The sequence below is a fragment of the Phyllobates terribilis genome, unplaced genomic scaffold (genome assembly GCF_046119375.1).
Source record: "Phyllobates terribilis strain yellow unplaced genomic scaffold, ASM4611937v1 Scaffold_472__1_contigs__length_1415193, whole genome shotgun sequence".
In the NCBI taxonomy this organism is placed as follows: domain Eukaryota; kingdom Metazoa; phylum Chordata; class Amphibia; order Anura; family Dendrobatidae; genus Phyllobates; species Phyllobates terribilis.
This window is the reverse complement of record NW_027363232.1, coordinates 255837-283471: the sequence shown is the minus strand read 5'-3', so window position 1 is coordinate 283471 and position 27635 is coordinate 255837. Positions and strand designations below refer to the sequence as shown.

The following is a 27635-nucleotide window of genomic DNA, read 5'->3' as shown; positions in this document are numbered from 1 at the left end:
AAGTGACACCATTCTAAAAACTGCACCCCTCAAGGTGCTCAAAACCACATTCAAGAACTTTATTAACCCTTCAGGTGCTTCACAGGAATTTTTTGAATGTGGAAGAAAAAAATGAACATTTAACTTTTTTCACAAAAATGTTAATTTAGACCCAATTTTTTTTATTTTCACAGGGGTAACAAGAAAAAATGGACCCCAAAATTTGTTGTGCAATTTCCCCTGGGCACGCAGATACCCAATATTTGGGGAAAAAATACTGTTTGGGCGCACGGCAGGGCTCGGAAGGGAAGGAGCGCTATTTGACTTTTTGATTGTAAAATTTGCTTGAATAATTAGCGGACGCCATGTTGTGTTTGGAGAGCCCATGTGTGCCCAAACTTTGGAGCTCCCCCACAAGTGACCCCATTTTGGAAACTAGACCCCCCAAGGCACCTTTCTAGATGCATAGTGAGCACTTGGAACCCCCAGGTGCTTCACAAATTGATTCGTAACAATGAAAAAGTGAAAAAAAAAAACACTTTTTCATTTTTATGAATCAATTTGTGAAGCACCTGAGGGTTCCAAGTGCTCACAATGCATCTAGATAGGTGCCTTGGGGGGTCTAGTTTCCAAAATGGGGTCACTTGTGGGGGAACTCCAATGTTTGGGCACACAGCGGCTCTCCAAACGCAACATGGTGTCGCTAACAATTTGAGCCGATTTTCCGTTAAATTTGTTAGAGGACACCATGTTGCATTTAGAGAGTCCCTGTGTGCCCAAACATTGGAGCTCCCCCACAAGTGACCCCATTTTGGAAACTAGACCCCCCAAGGCACCTATCTAGATGCATAGTGAGCACTTGGAACCCCCAGGTGCTTCACAAATTGATTCGTAACAATGAAAAAGTGAAAAAAAAAACACTTTTTCATTTGTATGAATCAATTTGTGAAGCACCTGAGGGTTCCAAGTGCTCACTATGCATCTAGATAGGTGCCTTGGGTGGTCTAGTTTCCAAAATGGGGTCACTTGTGGGGGAGCTCCAATATTTGGGCACACAGCGGCTCTCTAAATGCAACATGGTGTCCGCTAACAAATTTAACGCAAAATTGGCTCAAATTGTTAGCGACACCATGTTGCGTTTGGAGAGCTGCTGTGTGCCCAAACATTGGAGCTCCCCCACAAGTGACCCCATTTTGGAAACTAGACCCCCCAAGGCACCTATCTAGATGCATAGTGAGCACTTGGAACCCCCAGGTGCTTCACAAATTGATTCGTAACAATGAAAAAGTGAAAAAAAAAACACTTTTTCATTTTTATGAATCAATTTGTGAAGCACCTGGGGGTTCCAACTGCTCACTATGCATCTAGATAGGTGCCTTGGGGGGTCTAGTTTCCAAAATGGGGTCACTTGTGGGAGAGCTCCAATGTTTGGGCACACAGGGACTCTCTAAATGCAACATGGTATCCGCTAACAAATTGAATGGAAAATCGGCTCAAATTGTTAGCGGACACCACATTGCGTTTGGAGAGCTTCTCTGTGCCCAAACTTTGGAGCTCCCCCACAAGTGACCCCATTTTGGAAACTAGACCCCCCAAGGCACCTTTCTAGATGCATAGTGAGCACTTGGAACCCCCAGGTGCTTCACAAATTGATTCGTAATAATGAAAAAGTGAAAAAAAAAACACTTTTTCATTTTTACGAATCAATTTGTGAAGCACCTAGGGGTTCCAAGTGCTCACTATGCATCTAGATAGGTGCCTTGGGGGGTCTAGTTTCCAAAATGGGGTCACTTGTGGGGGAGCTCCAATGTTTGGGCACACAGGGACTCTCTAAATGCAACATGGTATCCGCTAACAAATTGAATGGAAAATCGGCTCAAATTGTTAGCGGACGCCACATTGCGTTTGGAGAGCCCCTCTGTGCCCAAACTTTGGAGCTCCCCCACAAGTGACCCCATTTTGGAAACTAGACCCCCCAAGGCACCTTTCTAGATGCATAGTGAGCACTTGGAACCCCCAGGTGCTTCACAAATTGATTCGTAATAATGAAAAAGTGAAAAAAAAACCCACTTTTTCATTTTTACGAATTAATTTGTGAAGCACCTAGGGGTTCCAAGTGCTCACTATGCATCTAGATAGGTGCCTTGGGGGGTCTAGTTTCCAAAATGGGGTCACTTGTGGAGGACCTCCAATGTTTGGGCACACAGGGACTCTCCAAATGCAACATGATATCCGCTAACAATTTGAGCCGACAATTTGTTAGCGGATATCATGTTGCATTTGGAGAGTCCCTGTGTGCCCAAACATTGGAGCTCCCCCACAAGTGACCCCATTTTGGAAACTAGACCCCCCAAGGCACCTATCTAGATTCATAGTGAGCACTTGGAACCCCAGGTGCTTCACAAATTGATTCATAAAAATGAAAAAGTGTTTTTTTTTTCACTTTTTCATTTTTACGAATCAATTTGTGAAGCACCTGGGGGTTCCAAGTGCTCACTATGCATCTAGAAAGGTGCCTTGGGGGGTCTAGTTTCCAAAATGGGGTCACTTGTGGGGGAGCTCCAAAGTTTGGGCACAGAGGGGCTCTCCAAACGCAATGTGGTGTCCGCTAACAATTTGAGCCGATTTTCCATTCAATTTGTTAGCGGATACCATGTTGCATTTAGAGAGTCCCTGTGTGCCCAAACATTGGAGCTCTCCCACAAGTGACCCCATTTTGGAAACTAGACCCCCCAAGGCACCTATCTAGATGCATAGTGAGCAGTTGGAACCCCCAGGTGCTTCACAAATTGATTCATAAAAATGAAAAAGTGTTTTTTTTTTCACTTTTTCATTGTTACGAATCAATTTGTGAAGCACCTGGGGGTTCCAAGTGCTCACTATGCATCTAGATAGGTGCCTTGGGGGGTCTAGTTTCCAAAATGGGGTCACTTGTGGGGGAGCTCCAATGTTTGGGCACACAGCAGCTCTCCAAACGCAACATGGTGTCGCTAACAATTTGAGCCAATTTTGCGTTAAATTTGTTAGCGGACACCATGTTGCATTTAGAGAGCCGCTGTGTGCCCAAATATTGGAGCTCCCCCACAAGTGACCCCATTTTGGAAACTAGACCACCCAAGGCACCTATCTAGATGCATAGTGAGCACTTGGAACCCTCAGGTGCTTCACAAATTGATTCATACAAATGAAAAAGTGTTTTTTTTTTCACTTTTTCATTGTTACGAATCAATTTGTGAAGCACCTGGGGGTTCCAAGTGCTCACTATGCATCTAGATAGGTGCCTTGGGGGGTCTAGTTTCCAAAATGGGGTCACTTGTGGGGGAGCTCCAATGTTTGGGCACACAGGGGCTCTCCAAACGCAACATGGCGTCCGCTAACAATTTGAGCCGATTTTCCATTCAATTTGTTAGCGGACACCATGTCGCGTTTGGAGAGCCCGTGATGTGCCTAAACAGTGGAGCTCCCCCACAAGTGTCCCCATTTTGGAAACTATACCCCTCAAAGATTTTATTAAGGTGTATAGTGAACATTTTGAACCCAGAGGTACGGCACATTATTTGTTTACATTAGGTCATCATATTGAATAAGTTTTCATTATTCTTGAGCGCAAGTGCTCGCTACTTGAGTTTGCATCGGGTACTCAGGTATGCACCATGTACAGCGTGTGCTCGAGTCCCTGCTCTGCATGTTTCACGGTTATTAGACACCCAAAAAAAAACATGCGGGGATCGCTCGTGCATGGCAGGCAATCCCCGTAAAGTTTTTTGGCCGCGAAGCATATGGGGCAGAGACTCGAGCATGTCACTCAAATACCCACGATACTAAATGCATACCAGAGCACCCGATGCAAACTCAAGTAGCGAGCACTTGCTCTCAACACTAGTCGCCATATCGTCATCTTTTTTTCTTACTTTTGAAAAAAATCCCAACCCCAGCCCTAACCCTAGCACAACCCTAGCCCCAGCACAACCCTAGCCCCAGCACAACCCTAGCCCCAGCACAACCCTAGCCCCAGCACAACCCTAGCCCCAAACCCAGCCCTAACCCTAGCCCAATCCTAACTCAAGAGTTTATTTTTGACGCCGTTCCTTGTGCGGTATAAGTGATTAGACGACTTTATTCTTCGGGTCGGTGTGATTACAGCAATGCCAGAATCATATGGGGTTTTTATGACTGACAGCTGTCACACACTAAAAGACGCATTTTTTGTAAAATTTAGTTTTTGCATCGCCATATTTTGAGAGCTATAATTTTTCCAGATTTTGGCAGACAGTCATGTGACGGCTCGTTTTTTGCGGGATGACTTGACGTTGTTATTGGTGCCATTTTCAGGCACGTGACATTTTTTGATCGCTTTCTATTCCGATTTTTGGGAGGCAGAATAAACAAAAACCAACAATTCAGGAATTGTTTTTTTTTTTTTTTTTTTATTCTGTTCCGCGTGTGGTAAAATTGATGAGGCAGCTTTACTCTTCGGGTCAGTACGTTTACAGCGGTACCACATTTGTATCATTTTTCTATGTTTTGGCGCTTATACACAATAAAAGCTATTTTATAGAAAAAAAATATTTTTTAGTATCGCTTTATTCTGAGAGCTATAACTTTTTTATTTTTCGGCTGATGGAGCTATATGGCGGCTTGTTTTTTGCGGGACGAGATGACGTTTTCAGCGGTATCATTTTTATTTATATGCGTCTTTTTGATCGCGTGTTATTCCACTTTTTGTTTGGCGGTATGGTGATAAAGCATTGTTTTTTGCTTGGTTTTTTTTTTTTTTTTTTTACCGTGTTCACTGAAGGGGTTAACTAGTGGGACAGTTTTATAGGTCAGGTTGTTCCGGACGCGGCGATACCAAATATGTGTACTTTTATTGTTTTTTTTTTATTTTTTTTATAATAATATTTATTGATGGGTACATTATATTTTTATTTTTGGTGTATTATTTTTTTTATTTTTTTATAATATTTTTGCACATTTTTTTTTTTTTTTTTTTTCCACTTTCACACAGTTTATACACTTTATTACTTTGTCCCACTCTGGGACTTTCACTTTTTTTTTTCTGATCGCCTGCATGGCACAGGAATGGAGCACCATCCCTATGCCATGAAGGCTGTCAGAAGTGCACAGTGTGAAGATTGTTTGGAGATGCACTGCGCATGTCCAAGCAATCTTCCTGCTCTCTGGTGACCCGGATGTTGTCATGACGACATCGGGTCGTCATGGCAACACCCGGGAAGCCTTTGCAGACTGCGCTGGAAGCCGGAAGAGGAGGTGAGTATCGCCGATCACCTCCCCTTGCCCCCGCAATGCCGCGATCGACTTCGATCGACTTCGATCGCAGCATCACGGGGGTTAATGTGCTGGGAGCGGTGCGTGACCGCTCCCTGCACATAGTACCGGGTGTCAGCTGTGACAATCAGCTGACACCCGGCGGCGATCGCGCCCGCACAGCCTGTGTGCGCGCGCGATCGCGATGACGTACTAATACGGGTCTGGCTCTTAAGTCCCAGGGCACAGACGCGTATTAGTACGTCAGATGTTATTAAGGGGTTAATCCTGCTAATGATGGTATTGAAAACTGGGATTTGGTTTTGAATAAATTAAATCAGAAGATCTCTTTATGGCAAACTCGAAAACTAACAATGGAGGGCAAGATTCTTGTAATTAAAATGGTTTTGCTTCCTATCATTTTGTATGCCGCTATGGTTTTTCCCCCTAATTCTCTGTATCTTAAAAGACTTATGAAGCCCATGTTTTATTTTCTGTGGGGATCCAAAATGGAGAAATTGAGGAGGGAGGTGGTATGTAAAAGCAAGAAAAATGGGGGTAAAGGGTTCCCTGATTTAAAATTGTTTTTATTTATCAAGTTTTTTGTATTTTGTTGCAAAAGCTTGAATAATGTTGGGGCTTTCTCTTGTTTTCTTAGATATACAACTGGGTTTCTTTTCCGAAAGTTGAACTTCAGTATGACTGTTAATTGTCCTTTTCTCTTATCTCCCCCTAAGCATTACAAGATCTTGGAGAAGGTCATTTCAGAATATGATCTGACCCAAGTTGATCGTCAGCTTTTATTTGATCAACGTAAGTTAACAGTTATTTGTAAGGGACATGAGGAGATGGAGGATGTGTCTAATTTTTCCATCTCCAGGTGCCGCCTGGTGTGGAACAACGTGGCCTGTCCTGCACTTAGCAACTCACAAAAGGATTTAGCTTGGCAGGTTGTTCACCAATGTCTCCCTACGAGAGCTTTTCAGCATCATAGGGGGCTGGTGGCTAGTGCTAGATGTCCCAGAGAAAGATGCGCCCCAAACGAGTCAGTGTTTCATTTACTGTGGGATTGCCCCTACGCACAAGAGCTATGGCAGACGGTGGGCACCCTCCTAAAATGGATATGTGGTATACAAACCCTTAATTGTGACATTATAATATATGGGATAATTAATTGCCCAACCATGAAACAAGCACGAGTCGCATGGCTTATAATAAACTGTTTAAAAGAAGCTTTATGGAAAGTGCGCAATATATTATTGTTTAAACGTGAATTTATTCCTGTCAAAGATTGTATTGGGCTTGCTCTTTGTGAAATGTTTACATACTACCTGAGAGATTGTAAAAAGATGGGAATAAATGAAGCAAAAAAGCTATGGTGTTTGCAAATTTGGAATATGTATTTATTTATGTAAATTATATGCAAAACTGTGTTTTATGCTTTTTATGCTTTTAAGTGCATTTTAATTCTGACTCTGTATTAGTTTTATGTCATATTTTATTCCAGTATTTGTGATTTGTTTCAAATATTGTATCGGATATGTTCTTTGTGAAAAGTTTTCATACTACCTGATTGTAAAAAGATAAAGTTAAAAAGCTATGGTGTTTGCATTTGACATATGTATTTATTTATGCAAATTATATGCAAAACTGTGTTTTATGATTTTTATGCTTTTATGCGCTTTTTAAATCTGACCTTGTATTTGTTTTATGTCATATTTTATTCAAGTCTTTGTGATTTGTTTGTAATTTATGATGTATGTCTGATTTAAATAAAGCTTGTTTGAAAACGAAAAAAAAAAAAAAAAAAAAAAAAAATCTGTTCTTATCAGTTTAATATCTGATACGTCCCCTATCTGGGGACCATATATTAAATGGATTTTTAGAACAGGGAGATGGAAAAAGAGCTTGCTCTGTCCACTCCACGCATTGACCTGGTATTGCAGTATCTCCAGGACCGGTGCACCCCTTCTTTAATGCAGTTTCTAAAATCAGAAAGAATTGAATTCAATGTTTTTTGTTCATTTTGCTTGTTTGTCGGATTTGGGGATGGACTCTTTGGCTTTGCTTTTCTTCTCCTCATTGGATTTTTCATGTTCAAAGTTGCAGAAGCCAGATTACAAGCTCATTTTGGTTCAACTTCAGCAACTGTGCATTGCATTGCCATGTAATGTGATGCAATGCTATCTTTCTAGCTCTCCCTTTTTACTTCCTTTTGGATAAACAGACATATTAGGCAAGCATTTTGGAGCTTTCACCTAAATAACTACAGGTGGTGAGATAAGCTGCACAATATAATTGACCTTTCAGTATATTGTTGCACACACACCATCTATTTAGCAAATGCCCTTGTTATCAACAGCAGCCTTTTAAACTCACCTGAGCTAACAGGTATGTGCGCTGGTTACTCTGCTGCGCTTAAAATTTCTTTTTTGGTTTGCTACAATGCCTTTTCTGAAACGTTGTCTCCTTCTGCTGGAACACTGACTTCTTTCATTTAATGCCTGCAGACTATAAAAGAGAACCCAACCCAAAAAGTTTGGTTGATTAGTCTGTGGCATTCTGTTAAACTGTTGCTTATGGCGGTCTCTGTGAGCTTCTCAGCGACATTCAGCCAGCCAGGTATCCTGCCTGCAGTAGATGGAATGTGGCAATGGAACGCTGGCTGCGCGTGTCATAATAGGCTCTGAGCCTTTATATACCTGTGCACAGCAGCAGCCACCTTCAGTCTGCTGCTGGACAGCCAGCAGCAGCAGCAGCAGGAGAGGTATGTAATCAGGAGCCCTCCTGCTAAGGGTAGACAGCTGCTCGTTCCACCCCACCCCCCGCCTTAATTGGTTCTCCTCCCTTCCAACGGTGTTGAGGCGGGTGGGAACAGCAGGGGGTGAAGGTGCTGTGTTTAAAGAGGTGGAGTTATGCAGATCTAAAACGCGTGGATTGCAGCAGCAGCAAGCCGAAAAGTGCAGGCATGTAAGGGATCTAGAGGTTGACAACATGTCTTCTTAACGGGAGTCCAGGAGCTCATCTCCACAAATGGACTTTTCAGGATCCTTGGGTGGCTCCGTAGTTTGAAACCAATTCTGGTTATCGCTTCTTGGCCTTTTGGCTAAGATCAAGTGTAGTATCTGTTCTTATCAGTTTAATATCTGATACGTCCCCTATCTGGGGACCATATATTAAATGGATTTTTAGAACAGGGAGATGGAAAAAGAGCTTGCTCTGTCCACTCCACGCATTGACCTGGTATTGCAGTATCTCCAGGACCGGTGCACCCCTTCTTTAATGCAGTTTCTAAAATCAGAAAGAATTGAATTCAATGTTTTTTGTTCATTTTGCTTGTTTGTCGGATTTTGGGATGGACTCTTTGGCTTTGCTTTTCTTCTCCTCATTGGATTTTTCATGTTCAAAGTTGCAGAAGCCAGATTACAAGCTCATTTTGGTTCAACTTCAGCAACTGTGCATTGCATTGCCATGTAATGTGATGCAATGCTATCTTTCTAGCTCTCCCTTTTTACTTCCTTTTGGATAAACAGACATATTAGGCAAGCATTTTGGAGCTTTCACCTAAATAACTACAGGTGGTGAGATAAGCTGCACAATATAATTGACCTTTCAGTATATTGTTGCACACACACCATCTATTTAGCAAATGCCCTTGTTATCAACAGCAGCCTTTTAAACTCACCTGAGCTAACAGGTATGTGCGCTGGTTACTCTGCTGCACTTAAAATTTCTTTTTTGGTTTGCTACAATGCCTTTTCTGAAACGTTGTCTCCTTCTGCTGGAACACTGACTTCTTTCATTTAATGCCTGCAGACTATAAAAGAGAACCCAACCCAAAAAGTTTGGTTGATTAGTCTGTGGCATTCTGTTAAACTGTTGCTTATGGCGGTCTCTGTGAGCTTCTCAGCGACATTCAGCCAGCCAGGTATCCTGCCTGCAGTAGATGGAATGTGGCAATGGAACGCTGGCTGCGCATGTCATAATAGGCTCTGAGCCTTTATATACCTGTGCACAGCAGCAGCCACCTTCAGTCTGCTGCTGGACAGCCAGCAGCAGCAGCAGCAGGAGAGGTATGTAATCAGGAGCCCTCCTGCTAAGGGTAGACAGCTGCTCGTTCCACCCCACCCCCCGCCTTAATTGGTTCTCCTCCCTTCCAACGGTGTTGAGGCGGGTGGGAACAGCAGGGGGTGAAGGTGCTGTGTTTAAAGAGGTGGAGTTATGCAGATCTAAAACGCGTGGATTGCAGCAGCAGCAAGCCGAAAAGTGCAGGCATGTAAGGGATCTAGAGGTTGACAACATGTCTTCTTAACGGGAGTCCAGGAGCTCATCTCCACAAATGGACTTTTCAGGATCCTTGGGTGGCTCCGTAGTTTGAAACCAATTCTGGTTATCGCTTCTCGGCCTTTTGGCTAAGATCAGGTGCAGTGATCTACCAGTTGCTGCCTTGGCCTTGGCTAGGAGGTGCCCAGGGTACCCGGCTCCTTGGCCTGGGGGGATCGCTTTGTCTAACGGCAGGGCTTCACCCTCCTGCTGCTATTGGGGAGTCGGATTAGTCCCTGGGCAACGAGAGGCGATCATCGTGTCACCACACATAGCTGTGGGGGGCAGTTCTTTTGGAGGAAGAAGATGGAGTTGACGAGGAAGAGGAACTGTTTACGGTTCTATGTGAAGACGGAGTTGGAGGATTTTTCGTTGGAGGAGAATCAGATCTTGGATATTCTGTTCAAGTATGGGACGATCATTGAAGAGGACATTTTTTGTATGCAAGAAATCAAGTTTAAAAAGGTATTTGACGTAACACTGAAGTCTGAAGAAAAGTGTATTTGTCTTCTCAAGAATTGGGAAGGAAAAGAAATTGGAGTTAATGCTCTTTTTGCTGGAAGGCCGAAAAAGGTGGTTATCTGTATGGATGACCCCTTTGTAGAGATGGAGGAAGTGATGGAGTTTTTGAAGCCATGGAGTATTTTGGTAAAATTCCAGAAGGACTACTTAAATAAAGTGGGAGTCTGGAATGGGAAGAGAAGTTTCCTAGTTTGGGAAAATGGACAAAATGAACTAAGTTTAGGAAGGATTGTTATAAATGGTAAATGTGGATTCAGTTATGTGGAAAATAGTAAAAGAAGAATTGATAAAGGGAAACCTGGATTTTGTTATGAGGAAGGTGGGAAAAAAGAGGAGAAAGGGAAAAAGATATTTGAAGAATCGTTTGAAGATTGTAAAGAGAAAGAAGACAAAGATATACAAGTAGTTGAAAATAAGAAGGAGTTTGTGGGAGAGAAGCAGGAGTTCTCAGGAGTTGGGGACTCTATGTTTTGCAGACTGGAGAGAGTACCTAGAAGTAAAGACGTTAAGGAAAAAAGGAAGGTGGATGATAAGGGAAAAGAGAAAGTAATGCAGGATTGTGTTGATACCAGTGCTGAAGCTGAAGAAGATGAAAAGATTTTGCTGCAAGGTTTTGACTGGAAATTGTTGGACATGTCATGGAGGAAGAAGAAACGTGGAAGAAGAAAAATGTTGAGTTGATGTTTTTGTTGGAAGTTTTTTGTTGTTGATGTAAGGATATGTTATGTTATGTTTTATTTATTAATTATCATTAAATTTTCTTAAAAAAAACAAAAAGTTGAATTCGGATGATGAAGGCGTAGGCGACATTTTTTTGGTTATCCATGCAAATGGAATTTAATTTATGTCGCGTCTTCTGACGCATTCAATTAAAAAAAAAAATCTGTTCTTATCAGTTTAATATCTGATACGTCCCCTATCTGGGGACCATATATTAAATGGATTTTTAGAACAGGGAGATGGAAAAAGAGCTTGCTCTGTCCACTCCACGCATTGACCTGGTATTGCAGTATCTCCAGGACCGGTGCACCCCTTCTTTAATGCAGTTTCTAAAATCAGAAAGAATTGAATTCAATGTTTTTTGTTCATTTTGCTTGTTTGTCGGATTTTGGGATGGACTCTTTGGCTTTGCTTTTCTTCTCCTCATTGGATTTTTCATGTTCAAAGTTGCAGAAGCCAGATTACAAGCTCATTTTGGTTCAACTTCAGCAACTGTGCATTGCATTGCCATGTAATGTGATGCAATGCTATCTTTCTAGCTCTCCCTTTTTACTTCCTTTTGGATAAACAGACATATTAGGCAAGCATTTTGGAGCTTTCACCTAAATAACTACAGGTGGTGAGATAAGCTGCACAATATAATTGACCTTTCAGTATATTGTTGCACACACACCATCTATTTAGCAAATGCCCTTGTTATCAACAGCAGCCTTTTAAACTCACCTGAGCTAACAGGTATGTGCGCTGGTTACTCTGCTGCGCTTAAAATTTCTTTTTTGGTTTGCTACAATGCCTTTTCTGAAACGTTGTCTCCTTCTGCTGGAACACTGACTTCTTTCATTTAATGCCTGCAGACTATAAAAGAGAACCCAACCCAAAAAGTTTGGTTGATTAGTCTGTGGCATTCTGTTAAACTGTTGCTTATGGCGGTCTCTGTGAGCTTCTCAGCGACATTCAGCCAGCCAGGTATCCTGCCTGCAGTAGATGGAATGTGGCAATGGAACGCTGGCTGCGCGTGTCATAATAGGCTCTGAGCCTTTATATACCTGTGCACAGCAGCAGCCACCTTCAGTCTGCTGCTGGACAGCCAGCAGCAGCAGCAGGAGAGGTATGTAATCAGGAGCCCTCCTGCTAAGGGTAGACAGCTGCTCGTTCCACCCCACCCCCCGCCTTAATTGGTTCTCCTCCCTTCCAACGGTGTTGAGGCGGGTGGGAACAGCAGGGGGTGAAGGTGCTGTGTTTAAAGAGGTGGAGTTATGCAGATCTAAAACGCGTGGATTGCAGCAGCAGCAAGCCGAAAAGTGCAGGCATGTAAGGGATCTAGAGGTTGACAACATGTCTTCTTAACGGGAGTCCAGGAGCTCATCTCCACAAATGGACTTTTCAGGATCCTTGGGTGGCTCCGTAGTTTGAAACCAATTCTGGTTATCGCTTCTCGGCCTTTTGGCTAAGATCAAGTGTAGTATCTGTTCTTATCAGTTTAATATCTGATACGTCCCCTATCTGGGGACCATATATTAAATGGATTTTTAGAACAGGGAGATGGAAAAAGAGCTTGCTCTGTCCACTCCACGCATTGACCTGGTATTGCAGTATCTCCAGGACCGGTGCACCCCTTCTTTAATGCAGTTTCTAAAATCAGAAAGAATTGAATTCAATGTTTTTTGTTCATTTTGCTTGTTTGTCGGATTTTGGGATGGACTCTTTGGCTTTGCTTTTCTTCTCCTCATTGGATTTTTCATGTTCAAAGTTGCAGAAGCCAGATTACAAGCTCATTTTGGTTCAACTTCAGCAACTGTGCATTGCATTGCCATGTAATGTGATGCAATGCTATCTTTCTAGCTCTCCCTTTTTACTTCCTTTTGGATAAACAGACATATTAGGCAAGCATTTTGGAGCTTTCACCTAAATAACTACAGGTGGTGAGATAAGCTGCACAATATAATTGACCTTTCAGTATATTGTTGCACACACACCATCTATTTAGCAAATGCCCTTGTTATCAACAGCAGCCTTTTAAACTCACCTAAGCTAACAGGTATGTGCGCTGGTTACTCTGCTGCGCTTAAAATTTCTTTTTTGGTTTGCTACAATGCCTTTTCTGAAACGTTGTCTCCTTCTGCTGGAACACTGACTTCTTTCATTTAATGCCTGCAGACTATAAAAGAGAACCCAACCCAAAAAGTTTGGTTGATTAGTCTGTGGCATTCTGTTAAACTGTTGCTTATGGCGGTCTCTGTGAGCTTCTCAGCGACATTCAGCCAGCCAGGTATCCTGCCTGCAGTAGATGGAATGTGGCAATGGAACGCTGGCTGCGCGTGTCATAATAGGCTCTGAGCCTTTATATACCTGTGCACAGCAGCAGCCACCTTCAGTCTGCTGCTGGACAGCCAGCAGCAGCAGCAGCAGGAGAGGTATGTAATCAGGAGCCCTCCTGCTAAGGGTAGACAGCTGCTCGTTCCACCCCACCCCCCGCCTTAATTGGTTCTCCTCCCTTCCAACGGTGTTGAGGCGGGTGGGAACAGCAGGGGGTGAAGGTGCTGTGTTTAAAGAGGTGGAGTTATGCAGATCTAAAACGCGTGGATTGCAGCAGCAGCAAGCCGAAAAGTGCAGGCATGTAAGGGATCTAGAGGTTGACAACATGTCTTCTTAACGGGAGTCCAGGAGCTCATCTCCACAAATGGACTTTTCAGGATCCTTGGGTGGCTCCGTAGTTTGAAACCAATTCTGGTTATCGCTTCTCGGCCTTTTGGCTAAGATCAAGTGTAGTATCTGTTCTTATCAGTTTAATATCTGATACGTCCCCTATCTGGGGACCATATATTAAATGGATTTTTAGAACAGGGAGATGGAAAAAGAGCTTGCTCTGTCCACTCCACGCATTGACCTGGTATTGCAGTATCTCCAGGACCGGTGCACCCCTTCTTTAATGCAGTTTCTAAAATCAGAAAGAATTGAATTCAATGTTTTTTGTTCATTTTGCTTGTTTGTCGGATTTTGGGATGGACTCTTTGGCTTTGCTTTTCTTCTCCTCATTGGATTTTTCATGTTCAAAGTTGCAGAAGCCAGATTACAAGCTCATTTTGGTTCAACTTCAGCAACTGTGCATTGCATTGCCATGTAATGTGATGCAATGCTATCTTTCTAGCTCTCCCTTTTTACTTCCTTTTGGATAAACAGACATATTAGGCAAGCATTTTGGAGCTTTCACCTAAATAACTACAGGTGGTGAGATAAGCTGCACAATATAATTGACCTTTCAGTATATTGTTGCACACACACCATCTATTTAGCAAATGCCCTTGTTATCAACAGCAGCCTTTTAAACTCACCTGAGCTAACAGGTATGTGCGCTGGTTACTCTGCTGCGCTTAAAATTTCTTTTTTGGTTTGCTACAATGCCTTTTCTGAAACGTTGTCTCCTTCTGCTGGAACACTGACTTCTTTCATTTAATGCCTGCAGACTATAAAAGAGAACCCAACCCAAAAAGTTTGGTTGATTAGTCTGTGGCATTCTGTTAAACTGTTGCTTATGGCGGTCTCTGTGAGCTTCTCAGCGACATTCAGCCAGCCAGGTATCCTGCCTGCAGTAGATGGAATGTGGCAATGGAACGCTGGCTGCGCGTGTCATAATAGGCTCTGAGCCTTTATATACCTGTGCACAGCAGCAGCCACCTTCAGTCTGCTGCTGGACAGCCAGCAGCAGCAGCAGCAGGAGAGGTATGTAATCAGGAGCCCTCCTGCTAAGGGTAGACAGCTGCTCGTTCCACCCCACCCCCCGCCTTAATTGGTTCTCCTCCCTTCCAACGGTGTTGAGGCGGGTGGGAACAGCAGGGGGTGAAGGTGCTGTGTTTAAAGAGGTGGAGTTATGCAGATCTAAAACGCGTGGATTGCAGCAGCAGCAAGCCGAAAAGTGCAGGCATGTAAGGGATCTAGAGGTTGACAACATGTCTTCTTAACGGGAGTCCAGGAGCTCATCTCCACAAATGGACTTTTCAGGATCCTTGGGTGGCTCCGTAGTTTGAAACCAATTCTGGTTATCGCTTCTCGGCCTTTTGGCTAAGATCAAGTGTAGTATCTGTTCTTATCAGTTTAATATCTGATACGTCCCCTATCTGGGGACCATATATTAAATGGATTTTTAGAACAGGGAGATGGAAAAAGAGCTTGCTCTGTCCACTCCACGCATTGACCTGGAATTGCTGTATCTCCAGGACCGGTGCACCCCTTCTTTAATGCAGTTTCTAAAATCAGAAAGAATTGAATTCAATGTTTTTTGTTCATTTTGCTTGTTTGTCGGATTTTGGGATGGACTCTTTGGCTTTGCTTTTCTTCTCCTCATTGGATTTTTCATGTTCAAAGTTGCAGAAGCCAGATTACAAGCTCATTTTGGTTCAACTTCAGCAACTGTGCATTGCATTGCCATGTAATGTGATGCAATGCTATCTTTCTAGCTCTCCCTTTTTACTTCCTTTTGGATAAACAGACATATTAGGCAAGCATTTTGGAGCTTTCACCTAAATAACTACAGGTGGTGAGATAAGCTGCACAATATAATTGACCTTTCAGTATATTGTTGCACACACACCATCTATTTAGCAAATGCCCTTGTTATCAACAGCAGCCTTTTAAACTCACCTGAGCTAACAGGTATGTGCGCTGGTTACTCTGCTGCGCTTAAAATTTCTTTTTTGGTTTGCTACAATGCCTTTTCTGAAACGTTGTCTCCTTCTGCTGGAACACTGACTTCTTTCATTTAATGCCTGCAGACTATAAAAGAGAACCCAACCCAAAAAGTTTGGTTGATTAGTCTGTGGCATTCTGTTAAACTGTTGCTTATGGCGGTCTCTGTGAGCTTCTCAGCGACATTCAGCCAGCCAGGTATCCTGCCTGCAGTAGATGGAATGTGGCAATGGAACGCTGGCTGCGCGTGTCATAATAGGCTCTGAGCCTTTATATACCTGTGCACAGCAGCAGCCACCTTCAGTCTGCTGCTGGACAGCCAGCAGCAGCAGCAGCAGGAGAGGTAAGTAATCAGGAGCCCTCCTGCTAAGGGTAGACAGCTGCTCGTTCCACCCCACCCCCCGCCTTAATTGGTTCTCCTCCCTTCCAACGGTGTTGAGGCGGGTGGGAACAGCAGGGGGTGAAGGTGCTGTGTTTAAAGAGGTGGAGTTATGCAGATCTAAAACGCGTGGATTGCAGCAGCAGCAAGCCGAAAAGTGCAGGCATGTAAGGGATCTAGAGGTTGACAACATGTCTTCTTAACGGGAGTCCAGGAGCTCATCTCCACAAATGGACTTTTCAGGATCCTTGGGTGGCTCCGTAGTTTGAAACCAATTCTGGTTATCGCTTCTCGGCCTTTTGGCTAAGATCAAGTGTAGTATCTTTTGAAAAGGCGGTTTTGGATGTTGGCCGCCCTAGTAGATTGATACATTATGCACACTGGGGTTTAGGCGCTTGTTAGTACGCCAGGTGGCTAATATAGTCATCTGGTGGAAAGCATGGCCCCCCAGGATCGACGCCATTGGGCCGGGGAAGATCGAAAGCCCGAAGTGTGAAGTGCCCCAGGAGTGGTGACCCTGGGGTGCCTTAACTCACTGGGATTGGGAACCCCACTTGAGTTTATGGCACATTTGCACAAGCACTTCAAATTTTCTTTCTTCGCACACACCCTTATTCCGGGCCTTCTGGCCTTAGGATGGGGAATTTTTCAATTCCCGGTCGAAGGTACGGGCAGTATTATACTGTGAAACCTTCACTATTTATTTAATTTCTTTGTCACTGTGTGTCCACTTATTCACGTGTGTCACGTCCTACTAGGATTTTGTCGGGATGCGGTTCCCTTACGGGTTCCTCTCTTGGCAGGTCTAGGGGGGGAGTGTGTGGCCATCAGGTTCCGCTCCCCCCTGAACCCCCCTGGCTCTCCTCTTTCGGGAGGAGAGCGTTGTTGGCTCCCCTCTTCCGGGAGGGGAGCACAGTCTTTGGCTCCCAGTGCCTTGCTCGGGTGAGAACTCGGGCAGGTGCTGGGGGTAAGATTGGGTCGCCTCTGGCTTCGGCTGGAGGTGGCTTTTTGTCCCTGATCCTCGCTGTGGCCTTTTGGCTCGGAGGGACGGGGAATGGTTTGGGGGACCCTTCTCCTTTTGGAGAGGGTTTCAAGGAGACCAGCATCCTAGTGCACTTTTTTTGTGGCACTTGTCACTTTTTTAAGCGCACTCGGGTTTTGTACACGAATTCGGGCTAAAAAAAAAAAAAAGAAAAAAAAAAAAAAAATCTGTTCTTATCAGTTTAATATCTGATACGTCCCCTATCTGGGGACCATATATTAAATGGATTTTTAGAACAGGGAGATGGAAAAAGAGCTTGCTCTGTCCACTCCACGCATTGACCTGGTATTGCAGTATCTCCAGGACCGGTGCACCCCTTCTTTAATGCAGTTTCTAAAATCAGAAAGAATTGAATTCAATGTTTTTTGTTCATTTTGCTTGTTTGTCGGATTTTGGGATGGACTCTTTGGCTTTGCTTTTCTTCTCCTCATTGGATTTTTCATGTTCAAAGTTGCAGAAGCCAGATTACAAGCTCATTTTGGTTCAACTTCAGCAACTGTGCATTGCATTGCCATGTAATGTGATGCAATGCTATCTTTCTAGCTCTCCCTTTTTACTTCCTTTTGGATAAACAGACATATTAGGCAAGCATTTTGGAGCTTTCACCTAAATAACTACAGGTGGTGAGATAAGCTGCACAATATAATTGACCTTTCAGTATATTGTTGCACACACACCATCTATTTAGCAAATGCCCTTGTTATCAACAGCAGCCTTTTAAACTCACCTGAGCTAACAGGTATGTGCGCTGGTTACTCTGCTGCGCTTAAAATTTCTTTTTTGGTTTGCTACAATGCCTTTTCTGAAACGTTGTCTCCTTCTGCTGGAACACTGACTTCTTTCATTTAATGCCTGCAGACTATAAAAGAGAACCCAACCCAAAAAGTTTGGTTGATTAGTCTGTGGCATTCTGTTAAACTGTTGCTTATGGCGGTCTCTGTGAGCTTCTCAGCGACATTCAGCCAGCCAGGTATCCTGCCTGCAGTAGATGGAATGTGGCAATGGAACGCTGGCTGCGCGTGTCATAATAGGCTCTGAGCCTTTATATACCTGTGCACAGCAGCAGCCACCTTCAGTCTGCTGCTGGACAGCCAGCAGCAGCAGCAGCAGCAGGAGAGGTATGTAATCAGGAGCCCTCCTGCTAAGGGTAGACAGCTGCTCGTTCCACCCCACCCCCCGTCTTAATTGGTTCTCCTCCCTTCCAACGGTGTTGAGGCGGGTGGGAACAGTAGGGGGTGAAGGTGCTGTGTTTAAAGAGGTGGAGTTATGCAGATCTAAAACGCGTGGATTGCAGCAGCAGCAAGCCGAAAAGTGCAGGCATGTAAGGGATCTAGAGGTTGACAACATGTCTTCTTAACGGGAGTCCAGGAGCTCATCTCCACAAATGGACTTTTCAGGATCCTTGGGTGGCTCCGTAGTTTGAAACCAATTCTGGTTATCGCTTCTCGGCCTTTTGGCTAAGATCAAGTGTAGTATCTGTTCTTATCAGTTTAATATCTGATACGTCCCCTATCTGGGGACCATATATTAAATGGATTTTTAGAACAGGGAGATGGAAAAAGAGCTTGCTCTGTCCACTCCACGCATTGACCTGGTATTGCAGTATCTCCAGGACCGGTGCACCCCTTCTTTAATGCAGTTTCTAAAATCAGAAAGAATTGAATTCAATGTTTTTTGTTCATTTTGCTTGTTTGTCGGATTTTGGGATGGACTCTTTGGCTTTGCTTTTCTTCTCCTCATTGGATTTTTCATGTTCAAAGTTGCAGAAGCCAGATTACAAGCTCATTTTGGTTCAACTTCAGCAACTGTGCATTGCATTGCCATGTAATGTGATGCAATGCTATCTTTCTAGCTCTCCCTTTTTACTTCCTTTTGGATAAACAGACATATTAGGCAAGCATTTTGGAGCTTTCACCTAAATAACTACAGGTGGTGAGATAAGCTGCACAATATAATTGACCTTTCAGTATATTGTTGCACACACACCATCTATTTAGCAAATGCCCTTGTTATCAACAGCAGCCTTTTAAACTCACCTGAGCTAACAGGTATGTGCGCTGGTTACTCTGCTGCGCTTAAAATTTCTTTTTTGGTTTGCTACAATGCCTTTTCTGAAACGTTGTCTCCTTCTGCTGGAACACTGACTTCTTTCATTTAATGCCTGCAGACTATAAAAGAGAACCCAACCCAAAAAGTTTGGTTGATTAGTCTGTGGCATTCTGTTAAACTGTTGCTTATGGCGGTCTCTGTGAGCTTCTCAGCGACATTCAGCCAGCCAGGTATCCTGCCTGCAGTAGATGGAATGTGGCAATGGAACGCTGGCTGCGCGTGTCATAATAGGCTCTGAGCCTTTATATACCTGTGCACAGCAGCAGCCACCTTCAGTCTGCTGCTGGACAGCCAGCAGCAGCAGCAGCAGGAGAGGTATGTAATCAGGAGCCCTCCTGCTAAGGGTAGACAGCTGCTCGTTCCACCCCACCCCCCGTCTTAATTGGTTCTCCTCCCTTCCAACGGTGTTGAGGCGGGTGGGAACAGCAGGGGGTGAAGGTGCTGTGTTTAAAGAGGTGGAGTTATGCAGATCTAAAACGCGTGGATTGCAGCAGCAGCAAGCCGAAAAGTGCAGGCATGTAAGGGATCTAGAGGTTGACAACATGTCTTCTTAACGGGAGTCCAGGAGCTCATCTCCACAAATGGACTTTTCAGGATCCTTGGGTGGCTCCGTAGTTTGAAACCAATTCTGGTTATCGCTTCTCGGCCTTTTGGCTAAGATCAAGTGTAGTATCTGTTCTTATCAGTTTAATATCTGATACGTCCCCTATCTGGGGACCATATATTAAATGGATTTTTAGAACAGGGAGATGGAAAAAGAGCTTGCTCTGTCCACTCCACGCATTGACCTGGTATTGCAGTATCTCCAGGACCGGTGCACCCCTTCTTTAATGCAGTTTCTAAAATCAGAAAGAATTGAATTCAATGTTTTTTGTTCATTTTGCTTGTTTGTCGGATTTTGGGATGGACTCTTTGGCTTTGCTTTTCTTCTCCTCATTGGATTTTTCATGTTCAAAGTTGCAGAAGCCAGATTACAAGCTCATTTTGGTTCAACTTCAGCAACTGTGCATTGCATTGCCATGTAATGTGATGCAATGCTATCTTTCTAGCTCTCCCTTTTTACTTCCTTTTGGATAAACAGACATATTAGGCAAGCATTTTGGAGCTTTCACCTAAATAACTACAGGTGGTGAGATAAGCTGCACAATATAATTGACCTTTCAGTATATTGTTGCACACACACCATCTATTTAGCAAATGCCCTTGTTATCAACAGCAGCCTTTTAAACTCACCTGAGCTAACAGGTATGTGCGCTGGTTACTCTGCTGCGCTTAAAATTTCTTTTTTGGTTTGCTACAATGCCTTTTCTGAAACGTTGTCTCCTTCTGCTGGAACACTGACTTCTTTCATTTAATGCCTGCAGACTATAAAAGAGAACCCAACCCAAAAAGTTTGGTTGATTAGTCTGTGGCATTCTGTTAAACTGTTGCTTATGGTGGTCTCTGTGAGCTTCTCAGCGACATTCAGCCAGCCAGGTATCCTGCCTGCAGTAGATGGAATGTGGCAATGGAACGCTGGCTGCGCGTGTCATAATAGGCTCTGAGCCTTTATATACCTGTGCACAGCAGCAGCCACCTTCAGTCTGCTGCTGGACAGCCAGCAGCAGCAGCAGCAGGAGAGGTATGTAATCAGGAGCCCTCCTGCTAAGGGTAGACAGCTGCTCGTTCCACCCCAACCCCCGCCTTAATTGGTTCTCCTCTCTTCCAACGGTGTTGAGGCGGGTGGGAACAGCAGGGGGTGAAGGTGCTGTGTTTAAAGAGGTGGAGTTATGCAGATCTAAAACGTGTGGATTGCAGCAGCAGCAAGCCGAAAAGTGCAGGCATGTAAGGGATCTAGAGGTTGACAACATGTCTTCTTAACGGGAGTCCAGGAGCTCATCTCCACAAATGGACTTTTCAGGATCCTTGGGTGGCTCCGTAGTTTGAAACCAATTCTGGTTATCGCTACTCGGCCTTTTGGCTAAGATCAAGTGTAGTATCTGTTCTTATCAGTTTAATATCTGATACGTCCCCTATCTGGGGACCATATATTAAATGGATTTTTAGAACAGGGAGATGGAAAAAGAGCTTGCTCTGTCCACTCCACGCATTGACCTGGTATTGCAGTAACTCCAGGACCGGTGCACCCCTTCTTTAATGCAGTTTCTAAAATCAGAAAGAATTGAATTCAATGTTTTTTGTTCATTTTGCTTGTTTGTCAGATTTTGGGATGGACTCTTTGGCTTTGCTTTTCTTCTCCTCATTGGATTTTTCATGTTCAAAGTTGCAGAAGCCAGATTACAAGCTCATTTTGGTTCAACTTCAGCAACTGTGCATTGCATTGCCATGTAATATGATGCAATGCTATCTTTCTAGCTCTCCCTTTTTACTTCCTTTTGGATAAACAGACATAATAGGCAAGCATTTTGGAGCTTTCACCTAAATAACTACAGGTGGTGAGATAAGCTGCACAATATAATTGACCTTTCAGTATATTGTTGCACACACACCATCTATTTAGCAAATGCCCTTGTTATCAACAGCAGCCTTTTAAACTCACCTGAGCTAACAGGTATGTGCGCTGGTTACTCTGCTGCGCTTAAAATTTCTTTTTTGGTTTGCTACAATGCCTTTTCTGAAACGTTGTCTCCTTCTGCTGGAACACTGACTTCTTTCATTTAATGCCTGCAGACTATAAAAGAGAACCCAACCCAAAAAGTTTGGTTGATTAGTCTGTGGCATTCTGTTAAACTGTTGCTTATGGCGGTCTCTGTGAGCTTCTCAGCGACATTCAGCCAGCCAGGTATCCTGCCTGCAGTAGATGGAATATGGCAATGGAACGCTGGCTGCGCGTGTCATAATAGGCTCTGAGCCTTTATATACCTGTGCACAGCAGCAGCCACCTTCAGTCTGCTGCTGGACAGCCAGCAGCAGCAGCAGCAGGAGAGGTATGTAATCAGGAGCCCTCCTGCTAAGGGTAGACAGCTGCTCGTTCCACCCCACCCCCCGCCTTAATTGGTTCTCCTCCCTTCCAACGGTGTTGAGGCGGGTGGGAACAGCAGGGGGTGAAGGTGCTGTGTTTAAAGAGGTGGAGTTATGCAGATCTAAAACGCGTGGATTGCAGCAGCAGCAAGCCGAAAAGTGCAGGCATGTAAGGGATCTAGAGGTTGACAACATGTCTTCTTAACGGGAGTCCAGGAGCTCATCTCCACAAATGGACTTTTCAGGATCCTTGGGTGGCTCCGTAGTTTGAAACCAATTCTGGTTATCGCTTCTCGGCCTTTTGGCTAAGATCAAGTGTAGTATCTGTTCTTATCAGTTTAATATCTGATACGTCCCCTATCTGGGGACCATATATTAAATGGATTTTTAGAACAGGGAGATGGAAAAAGAGCTTGCTCTGTCCACTCCACGCATTGACCTGGTATTGCAGTATCTCCAGGACCGGTGCACCCCTTCTTTAATGCAGTTTCTAAAATCAGAAAGAATTGAATTCAATGTTTTTTGTTCATTTTGCTTGTTTGTCGGATTTTGGGATGGACTCTTTGGCTTTGCTTTTCTTCTCCTCATTGGATTTTTCATGTTCAAAGTTGCAGAAGCCAGATTACAAGCTCATTTTGGTTCAACTTCAGCAACTGTGCATTGCATTGCCATGTAATGTGATGCAATGCTATCTTTCTAGCTCTCCCTTTTTACTTCCTTTTGGATAAACAGACATATTAGTCAAGCATTTTGGAGCTTTCACCTAAATAACTACAGGTGGTGAGATAAGCTGCACAATATAATTGACCTTTCAGTATATTGTTGCACACACACCATCTATTTAGCAAATGCCCTTGTTATCAACAGCAGCCTTTTAAACTCACCTGAGCTAACAGGTATGTGCGCTGGTTACTCTGCTGCGCTTAAAATTTCTTTTTTGGTTTGCTACAATGCCTTTTCTGAAACGTTGTCTCCTTCTGCTGGAACACTGACTTCTTTCATTTAATGCCTGCAGACTATAAAAGAGAACCCAACCCAAAAAGTTTGGTTGATTAGTCTGTGGCATTCTGTTAAACTGTTGCTTATGGCGGTCTCTGTGAGCTTCTCAGCGACATTCAGCCAGCCAGGTATCCTGCCTGCAGTAGATGGAATGTGGCAATGGAACGCTGGCTGCGCGTGTCATAATAGGCTCTGAGCCTTTATATACCTGTGCACAGCAGCAGCCACCTTCAGTCTGCTGCTGGACAGCCAGCAACAGCAGCAGCAGCAGGAGAGGTATGTAATCAGGAGCCCTCCTGCTAAGGGTAGACAGCTGCTCGTTCCACCCCACCCCCCGCCTTAATTGGTTCTCCTCCCTTCCAACGGTGTTGAGGCGGGTGGGAACAGCAGGGGGTGAAGGTGCTGTGTTTAAAGAGGTGGAGTTATGCAGATCTAAAACGCGTGGATTGCAGCAGCAGCAAGCCGAAAAGTGCAGGCATGTAAGGGATCTAGAGGTTGACAACATGTCTTCTTAACGGGAGTCCAGGAGCTCATCTCCACAAATGGACTTTTCAGGATCCTTCGGTGGCTCCGTAGTTTGAAACCAATTCTGGTTATCGCTTCTCGGCCTTTTGGCTAAGATCAAGTGTAGTATCTGTTCTTATCAGTTTAATATCTGATACGTCCCCTATCTGGGGACCATATATTAAATGGATTTTTAGAACAGGGAGATGGAAAAAGAGCTTGCTCTGTCCACTCCACGCATTGACCTGGTATTGCAGTATCTCCAGGACCGGTGCACCCCTTCTTTAATGCAGTTTCTAAAATCAGAAAGAATTGAATTCAATGTTTTTTGTTCATTTTGCTTGTTTGTCGGATTTTGGGATGGACTCTTTGGCTTTGCTTTTCCTCTCCTCATTGGATTTTTCATGTTCAAAGTTGCAGAAGCCAGATTACAAGCTCATTTTGGTTCAACTTCAGCAACTGTGCATTGCATTGCCATGTAATGTGATGCAATGCTATCTTTCTAGCTCTCCCTTTTACTTCCTTTTGGATAAACAGACATATTAGGCAAGCATTTTGGAGCTTTCACCTAAATAACTACAGGTGGTGAGATAAGCTGCACAATATAATTGACCTTTCAGTATATTGTTGCACACACACCATCTATTTAGCAAATGCCCTTGTTATCAACAGCAGCCTTTTAAACTCACCTGAGCTAACAGGTATGTGCGCTGGTTACTCTGCTGCGCTTAAAATTTCTTTTTTGGTTTGCTACAATGCCTTTTCTGAAACGTTGTCTCCTTCTGCTGGAACACTGACTTCTTTCATTTAATGCCTGCAGACTATAAAAGAGAACCCAACCCAAAAAGTTTGGTTGATTAGTCTGTGGCATTCTGTTAAACTGTTGCTTATGGCGGTCTCTGTGAGCTTCTCAGCGACATTCAGCCAGCCAGGTATCCTGCCTGCAGTAGATGGAATGTGGCAATGGAACGCTGGCTGCGCGTGTCATAATAGGCTCTGAGCCTTTATATACCTGTGCACAGCAGCAGCCACCTTCAGTCTGCTGCTGGACAGCCAGCAGCAGCAGCAGCAGCAGGAGAGTTATGTAATCAGGAGCCCTCCTGCTAAGGGTAGACAGCTGCTCGTTCCACCCCACCCCCCGCCTTAATTGGTTCTCCTCCCTTCCAACGGTGTTGAGGCGGGTGGGAACAGCAGGGGGTGAAGGTGCTGTGTTTAAAGAGGTGGAGTTATGCAGATCTAAAACGCGTGGATTGCAGCAGCAGCAAGCCGAAAAGTGCAGGCATGTAAGGGATCTAGAGGTTGACAACATGTCTTCTTAACGGGAGTCCAGGAGCTCATCTCCACAAATGGACTTTTCAGGATCCTTGGGTGGCTCCGTAGTTTGAAACCAATTCTGGTTATCGCTTCTCGGCCTTTTGGCTGAGACCAAGTGCTTCACAGCAGGAGGTTTCAGTTGAAGGGCACTCAGGTACCCCTCTCCTTGGCCTGGCAGGATCGTCCACTTCGGTGGGCTTCACCTGCCTGCTGCTATTAGGGAGAGGGATTAGTCCTAGGGTAACGGGCAGCGATCCCCCAGCCTTCAGGTGCTTTATCTCAAAGCTCTGAAGGCGCAGATTGCAGGCGGTTGCAATTTGCATTTTGTTGCGCCATACCATGGAGGTTGACCCCAACCTCGTGCCTCTATATGCGAGGCTTAAGAACACCATAAGGGTCCGCTTTACGGCTGGTGGTTCCGATATGCGGAATCTGGGATATGTAGTCCAGGATGTGCTTGAGAAACTGCTCCACGTCAGAACCAACGAAATCCTTTCTATCCAGGATTATCCTCGACGTGGAGATTATGATGTAACCTTTACTGGCGAAGGTATTTTCAAAGATGTTTTGTCCAGAGTTAAGTCGGTAGAAAATAGCCCTGGTCTAAAAGGGATTCAGATCATCGAGCACGTCCTGGATGAGGTAAAGATGGTGGTTGTGAAAATCTTCTCACCCTTCATAACAGCACCAGAGGTTATTTCCTTTTTGTCAGTTTATTTTAAAAGTGTGAAATTGATTGGGAAAGTGTTGAATGAGTTTAACATCTGGACCTCAAAATGGAAGTTTTTAGTAAAATGTGAAAGAGACCCTAAATTCCCTGGAGGTGTGAGACTTCCTCCAGCTCGATTTAAAATAGGGCAAACTAATGGGGATTTTTTTTTCTCAGGAATGCCACTTTTCTGTAGGTATTGTGGTCTCTATGGGCACTCTAAGGATAGTTGTGGTGCCACTTGTAGAAATTGTGCCAGTACTGAACATGACACAAAGGAGTGCCCAAATGAAAAAAAATGCTCTTTTTGTCGGACACCTGGTCATTTCTATTTTTCTTGCCCTCACAGGTTCAGAGAGGATGAACAAAAACAAAAGGAGAAGTCCAAGACATCCGGGAATGGACGGGCCAATCAGACCACCCCTCAGGAGGAGGAACAGCAACCTGGAGCCTCGGGAGGTGATAAGGGCGCTTCGACTAGTAACAATCCCTCCGAGTCAATGACAGGTAACTCACAGGAGCCCAGGAGCTGGCTGAAAGACCATAAGGAGGCTAAAAGGAAGGCTGAGAAAGATCATAAAGGGACGGTCGGTAAGGCCAAAAAAGAACGCCAAAAGGCTGACACCGAGCCCAAAATTCCCACTGGGTCTCACGAGAGCGAGGGCGGTACGTGGCATTTGGTGAGGTCTCATAATAAGAAAAAGAATGGTTCCGTGGAGGTGGCTAATAGGGAGGAGATGGATACATCCCCTCACGGGGGTGTAGACTCTGGAATCCCGAGGTCCCGGAGCTCTGCTGCCCCAGGTGGGGCCCCGAACCTGGCTGCCTCCGGGGACTCTGAGGCTCCGCCATGTGCGCAGCCTGCCCCTGTGTTACGACCCTCTGCGGGTCAGCAGGGGAGTGCGGAGCCTCTCGGAGACCCACCTGACGAGGACCTAAATGGTCAGCCTATGGAGACCCAGTGTAACCTTTCTCACAATATCCTTCCGAGCTACACCCCAGTAGCGTCGGGTCTTAATTTAAGTGAATGTTCCTTCTCCGATGATGAAGACTCTTTGATAACGGTGGATTCAGAAGAGGGCGTTGGTGAAAGTCCAAGTGGTCTGATCCGTCCATCGGATAGGTAAAGTCCAGTTTTTGTTTCTTCCTAACCATTTGTTATGATGGCTGACATTAGTGGTGTTTCCCTCAATGTGAGAGGCATAGGATCCAAGACCAGAAGAGCTACTGTTTTACATTTTTTAACCTGTTTTACAGCTTCTGTTTACTTTTTACAAGAATGTCATATCCCTCATAAGATTTCTTACAAAAAATATAAGGAAGAGTGGAAACATGGTCCATCGGTCTGGTCTGGATCAAATGCAACCGGATCAGCCGGGGTAGCTATACTTTTTAAGGGAAATGTGTCTATTGATTTTATCCAAGATATTTTACCGGGTCGTATTCTTTTAGTTAAGGCTTTTATTGATGGGACAAGATGGCAGTTTTTAAATTTTTATGGGTCACCTGATAAAAATGAAAGGGCTGATATGCTGGAAATTTTACCTTTATTTATTAACATTTCTGAACCTTTTATCCTGGCAGGTGATTTTAATTGTATTTTAAAAGGCGAAAGCCGACGCTCCGGTTCCGTGAGTAGAAATTATGACAAAACGTCTGGAATGTTAAGCAATATTATAAATGATTGTAAATTAACTGATGTGTATAAAGAATGTAACAAGGATAGCCCTATAGACGCTGGTTTCACCTGGAGCAATTCTACATGTAGCTCCAGGATAGATTTTGTTTTAGGTTCAGAAAAAATACTGCCAGTGAAATGTGAAGTTTTAACTAATATTCTCTTAGATCACAAGGTTTTATCTTTTAGAGTGAGGATTAATGGAAAGAAGAAATGTGGTAAGAAATCTTGGAAATTGAATGTGTCCCTTTTAAAAGATCCACAAATTTTATCGGATTTTATTGAGTTTTATGTAAACTGTAGAAAAAGGAAAAACCCCAATATTTCTTTTAGCTCCTGGTGGGATAGAATGAAAATAAGCATTAAAGATTTCTTTATAAAGAAAAGCATACAAAAAGCTAAAGAAAAGTTTGAGATCTATAATTTTCTTAATATCAGGTTACAG

At 44.0% G+C, this 27635-nt stretch overlaps 11 non-coding genes and 2 pseudogenes across 11 annotated transcripts; all 13 read left to right on the top strand.

Moving 5' to 3' along the window:
• Positions 1-7021: 7021 nt before the first annotated feature.
• On the top strand, positions 7022-7218 carry LOC141229428 (U2 spliceosomal RNA). Its single transcript, XR_012296118.1, has one exon. It is a non-coding gene; the product is annotated as a U2 spliceosomal RNA (small nuclear RNA).
• Positions 7219-8333: 1115 nt separating this feature from the next.
• LOC141229365 (U2 spliceosomal RNA) lies at positions 8334-8524 on the top strand. Its single transcript, XR_012296059.1, has one exon. It is a non-coding gene; the product is annotated as a U2 spliceosomal RNA (small nuclear RNA).
• Positions 8525-10936: 2412 nt separating this feature from the next.
• LOC141229418 (U2 spliceosomal RNA) lies at positions 10937-11127 on the top strand. Its single transcript, XR_012296111.1, has one exon. It is a non-coding gene; the product is annotated as a U2 spliceosomal RNA (small nuclear RNA).
• Positions 11128-12239: 1112 nt separating this feature from the next.
• Positions 12240-12430, top strand: LOC141229320 (U2 spliceosomal RNA). The gene has a single exon (XR_012296015.1). It is a non-coding gene; the product is annotated as a U2 spliceosomal RNA (small nuclear RNA).
• Positions 12431-13545: 1115 nt separating this feature from the next.
• Positions 13546-13736, top strand: LOC141229319 (U2 spliceosomal RNA). Its single transcript, XR_012296014.1, has one exon. It is a non-coding gene; the product is annotated as a U2 spliceosomal RNA (small nuclear RNA).
• Positions 13737-14851: 1115 nt separating this feature from the next.
• Positions 14852-15042, top strand: LOC141229371 (U2 spliceosomal RNA). Its single transcript, XR_012296065.1, has one exon. It is a non-coding gene; the product is annotated as a U2 spliceosomal RNA (small nuclear RNA).
• Positions 15043-16157: 1115 nt separating this feature from the next.
• On the top strand, positions 16158-16249 carry LOC141229451 (U2 spliceosomal RNA; annotated as a pseudogene).
• A 760-nt stretch (positions 16250-17009) lies between these two features.
• LOC141229439 (U2 spliceosomal RNA) lies at positions 17010-17235 on the top strand (annotated as a pseudogene).
• A 1118-nt stretch (positions 17236-18353) lies between these two features.
• On the top strand, positions 18354-18544 carry LOC141229318 (U2 spliceosomal RNA). The gene has a single exon (XR_012296013.1). It is a non-coding gene; the product is annotated as a U2 spliceosomal RNA (small nuclear RNA).
• A 1115-nt stretch (positions 18545-19659) lies between these two features.
• Positions 19660-19850, top strand: LOC141229316 (U2 spliceosomal RNA). The gene has a single exon (XR_012296011.1). It is a non-coding gene; the product is annotated as a U2 spliceosomal RNA (small nuclear RNA).
• A 1115-nt stretch (positions 19851-20965) lies between these two features.
• Positions 20966-21156, top strand: LOC141229403 (U2 spliceosomal RNA). The gene has a single exon (XR_012296097.1). It is a non-coding gene; the product is annotated as a U2 spliceosomal RNA (small nuclear RNA).
• Positions 21157-22271: 1115 nt separating this feature from the next.
• Positions 22272-22462, top strand: LOC141229315 (U2 spliceosomal RNA). The gene has a single exon (XR_012296010.1). It is a non-coding gene; the product is annotated as a U2 spliceosomal RNA (small nuclear RNA).
• A 1118-nt stretch (positions 22463-23580) lies between these two features.
• LOC141229314 (U2 spliceosomal RNA) lies at positions 23581-23771 on the top strand. The gene has a single exon (XR_012296009.1). It is a non-coding gene; the product is annotated as a U2 spliceosomal RNA (small nuclear RNA).
• Positions 23772-27635: the final 3864 nt, after the last annotated feature.